This window comes from Cephus cinctus, unplaced genomic scaffold, assembly GCF_000341935.2.
Source record: "Cephus cinctus unplaced genomic scaffold, Ccin1 Ccin1_scaffold2995, whole genome shotgun sequence".
In the NCBI taxonomy this organism is placed as follows: Eukaryota; Metazoa; Arthropoda; class Insecta; order Hymenoptera; family Cephidae; genus Cephus; species Cephus cinctus.
Window position 1 is genome coordinate 1 of NW_014334434.1, and position 4,948 is coordinate 4,948.

The following is a 4,948-nucleotide window of genomic DNA, read 5'->3' on the forward strand; positions in this document are numbered from 1 at the left end:
CGATCGCTCGTCAAGATGAGCCAGTTCTATTATTTTCCATACATGCGAAGATATCTCAAACGACGTATTGGATCTTGCTTGCATTGCTTGATGGCGAAAAACCAGACGGGGAACCAGCCCGGCGAGTTGCACCCAGTTCCACCTGGCCCTCAACCATTTGCGGTGATTCATTTGAACCATCGGGGCCCATTTGTCACAAGTTCGAGGAGCAACAAGTATATGCTTGTAATTATCGACAACTTGACCCAGTATTTGCTACTCGAGGCTGTGCGCAATACTAACGCAGGGAACGTAGTGCTGCGGCACTTGGAGAATTTTGTGTTGGAGTTCGGAGCGCCTGAGCGATTGATCATAGATCGCGAAACGTGCTTCACATTGGCGAAATTTAGTGAATTCTGCAAGAAACACGGGATTACGCACGTTCTGAACTCGCCGAGGCCCGCACAGGCGAACAGCCAGGTGAAACCAGTTAATGGGACCATGATACCGACGATAATGACGAAACTTCACGGGAGCAAAGGCGGCAGAGATTGGGATCGCCGACTGCTAGCGGTTGCGCGAGACCTGAACAATTCGATCAGCAAAACGACGGGCAAAACGCCATTTGAGTTGCTATACGGTTACTCACCCAGAACGAACGGGGGACCGATGCGAAGATTGACTGTGGAAGAGGCACATCGACGTCACGAACCACTGGAGAAATTGCGCGAGAACACTATCGAGAAAATCAAGGAAGGTCAGTTAAAGTACAAGGAGTACTACGTCCGCGAAAGAAGAATAGACGTGCAAAACAAGAGCGGGGATATTGTTTTCATGAAAACAATTACTCAAGCGACGGGAGAATCGACGAAGCTGCAACAGCGAAACCGCGGACCTTTGGTAATTACCAAGGTTTTTGCCGAATGACACCTACCGAGTTGCGATCCTGTGCGCAGATTCCACGGATAAAAGATATTCCTCGACTGCGCATGTTAGTCAGCTGCGATTGTGAAGACTGGCGGAGGACGAAGAAGATGATACGAACGGAGAAGAGATCGACGAGGCGTCGAGGCGCACGAAAAAGTGATCGAGGAAACACAGCCGGAAGATACGACGAATAATGTTCACTGTACTTCACAGTTTCAAATAATTTCACTATGAACCCAAAATCAGACAATTCCGGGGATGAAAAGCCTCCATATTTTATGCAAACTTTTATAATACGGCCGAACACGGGGAGTTCTTCAATTCTTACTAAAATGAAATCGTTATCTTTGAACGCCGTATTTGCAATCGCGAATCTGTTTAAGGCTTTATATCGATCGAAATTGCTAGGCAAGGAATGAGTTGTTCCATAATATTTTATCGCCGCTTCTTCGGTAGTCTCGAAAATAATTTGATTATGAAGAAATTGATCCTCTATCAATGCGTTGCCGAATACAACTGGTGTTGTAGAGCCAGTGTTTTAGGAATATTCATACGACTGAACGAGATAGCAGAAGTCTTCTTTGACGGTCGGTGCTTTGCTTCAAATCTCATTGACCAGACATGGACGCAGGGGACCAATTTTTCTCGTAATTTCGGGATAATGAATCATAATGTGATGTTTTGGTTTCGGGGTTTGACCATATAGTTTAATAAAAAAACCGATGGTGTTCTTCGATTAAGATTTCCAACGAGCTTTGAGTTCTGTGCGTTACGTATGGCTGCAAGCAGATCTAGAGAATTTTCCTCAACGATTTATAGAGTTACCGGTGTTCATCGTTTTTAGTTTGAATAAGGTCACCGAAAATAATACCAGCGTCTAGAAAAAAACGACTTCATTTCGGATGCAGTCACTTTCATCCGCGATTTGGTTAAATCGTCCTTATTGATTAGCGACGGTGTGTTGCTTACGACGGAACGCCCAAAACACTTGATTCAATAATAGAGTGTGTCTAGTGTGAAGTATCTCTTCTGACGATCGTATGATTTAAAAGCTAGACCATTTCTATTTTACACGCAACTTCTAACCAGTCCTGCATGAAGTCTACGGAGTAATTTTCAACGGCATGAAAGCCAGTCACACAGTTCCATACACAAATTTTTCTAACCCTGGTTTCGGATAGACAACCATTTTCAGAAGAGAGTTTTGTAAACTGACCTTTTGCTATTTTGCAGAATCGATAGAAACACTTTGCCGAAAAGCTCTCGGTAAGTCCGAGAGTTGAGTTCAAACCCAAATTATCCTTGATGATTAAAGCCAGTTTAAAATAGGCAATTATTGTTTTATCTTTCCATTTTAACTCGATACCATTAGATTCCAGATCGTTGGAATCCTCTATTAATCGTCTATAAATAATATTGTCATCGTAATTCTTTATATCAGCCGCATGGCAAAGGAGTACGAGAAAAATATTCACTAATTTAGAGTGATATTCCGGCGGCAAACGCCCAATCGTCATATATACGCCACATAATTTGTGTATCCCTGCCCTGGATCCAAGAGGATAGCCAGTTTCGAAATCATCTTGATAAAGATAGATAGATAGATAAATAGATAGTCATATTTATTTCGTGCCCTTGGACTGCGTCCACTGAGAGCACGCAAATTACAGTCGCCGTTACACAAAACCAATACAAAAATAATCAAACTATACAAAGCAAAACAAGAGAAAAACTTAAAAATGCCGGCAGGCTTCTCAATTAATACCACACCGTAAGGAAAACTGGAAGCATACTCTTCACTCACACACACAATTAATAAACTATAAGCATCCAAACCAATAAAGCAGAAAGTAAAGCGAAAAATATAGCAGACACACTCATACGCACGCTATTCACACTCTCTCACTCATGAACAAACTTACGTTTCCACGATTCGTGACAATAAGCTCGCCCGAAAAACTTTTTTGAACGTCGGAATGGACTCCTGTAGGCACATACTCTCGGGCAATGAGTTCCAGAGTGAGCACGTAACCACCGCAAACGATTTCCTATATCGTTCAGTTCAAAAAGGTGGAATGTCATAGTCCAACGCCGTACGCTGTTGCCGCGTAATATGCTGCCCCACTAAAGTGGGCTACGAGATGCGATCGAGCAAGTATAACGGCCCCTCATTACTACGCATGCAAAAATGAACGATCCGAGTAAGTATTCCCTCTGCTCCGCAACCTTAAGCCAGCCCAACCGCCTGCCCATGTAGGGTAATCGGAACGGCCCGACGCTTGGGCCAACCTCGCTGCCGATAGTGCCAACATTGGCATCCAAGCTTGGTCCAATCATCGAGCAAATCTTGGATGATAACCACATGCCACTGTTGGCAGTCAACATTGGCCCCAAGATGGCTAATTTTGAATAGGCTGATAATCGGCACTCGATGTAAGCCCATTATTGGGTGCTTGCATAGGCCAAGAATTGGTCGCAATAGTCAGCCGCCGTAAATGCCCAACGACGGCAGGCCCCATCATCTGTTCTCGATATAAGGCCACTGTTGGGTGCGTGCCTAGGCCCAGAAGGAATTTTGATATTCAGCCAATGTAATACACCGATGATGGCCCAACACTCGATCTTTATAGTGGTCCAATGTAGTCTTTTCAATATTTGCCCACCGCTCGATTTATTGTTAAATGAAGACTACAATTATTCAATGGTACATGAAATAAATATCATGAAAAAATATTTCAAATCTTACAGTACAATTCTATTCAGTACAATTTGTTAGTATAGTAATATTTTAATATAGTAAAATGAATGAATCTACTGTAAGTCGCTCGCCTGTCACTTACAATTTTATATTTTTTTTAAGTTATGTAAAGTTTATAAAGTTATAAGTAAAGTTTTTTTTAAAGCTTATGCTGAGCTCTCGAAAACGCAGCAACGTTCCTTACGTCCACCTTCTCGGTCTCCAAAATGCGACAGCCAAATACCAATCTTCGATTTCAGTGCTTTGGATTCATCAGATTCGCCGAACTTTGTTCTTATTGCCTCTGTACGAGAAAAACGAAACAAAATGAAACATGAGTCGAATATAAATTATACGATATAGAAAAAGTCTTGTTTTTGTAATAAGCCCACCTTGAAAAAACGTGAAAGTCGCTGTAGCGCTGAAATCGAATTTCCCGACTCCTTTAACCGTTTTTCCTTGACCAGAATATGTTTCCTGAACTTCCTTCCGGAAAATCCTTGGCAGCGCATTATCAATGCATTTCTGAGCCGTTGTGTGTTCGAAGCAAAGAAAGTTGAACAGAGCGATCTAAAAATATTTGAAATATTATATAGTTTAAGAGAAATGACGTTATATTATTAGTAGAGAAAAGTTACCAATGCGTCTTTCTTCTCTTGCTCTTCGCTTACAGCTTTATTGAATTCCAAAAAATTGTTCAAGCTTGCAATCGGCAAGGGCGTGTTAACAGATTGAACCAATGTATCAACAGTTTCGTGGGGAACTCGAGGAACGTTAGACGCCACGATAGCCAGTTTCCAATTTCTTCCAATTTATGCTCTTATGCTCTACCCCCTGCAACGTATGAGCCTTTAAAAAGTAAACCGACTTTTTTTTCTATTTCAATTAATATCCCATGATCCTTTAGTTTTGAGACCATAGCATACCAGTACTTTGAGACCTGGAATTGAATGCTCTTTTGATTTCCATAACAAAAAATACACCATCCCATTTGAAAAACCAAAGTTGACCCTCAAATGACCTTGTTACTTTGATTTAGGAAAAAATTGAAAGACGCCATCTTGTGTCCTCCTCGAAGCCATGAAACTAATGTATCGAATATGTTTTTGTATCTCGCTTCGTTTGGGAGAAAATTGCCTGGGTCACTATAAACGCCTCATCCTGTATATATAAAATGTTCGTGTTCATGTATAGTTCATTTCAGATGCTTTTGTGGAAATGATGCTTGAAAGTTTTGCGTCTCTCGAAAGCTCTATTAACCAAAGATTGAAATCTGTCAAAGACAGCATTCTTTATAACATTGAG

At 41.5% G+C, this 4,948-nt stretch overlaps 1 long non-coding RNA gene across 1 annotated transcript; it reads right to left on the reverse strand.

The window, feature by feature from the left end:
* Nucleotides 1–3,176: 3,176 nt before the first annotated feature.
* LOC112495358 lies at nucleotides 3,177–4,418 on the reverse strand. Its single transcript, XR_003061787.1, has 3 exons — nucleotides 4,282–4,418; nucleotides 4,036–4,213; nucleotides 3,177–3,947 (listed from the first exon to the last, which is right to left on the reverse strand). It is a non-coding gene; the product is annotated as an uncharacterized LOC112495358 (long non-coding RNA).
* Nucleotides 4,419–4,948: the final 530 nt, after the last annotated feature.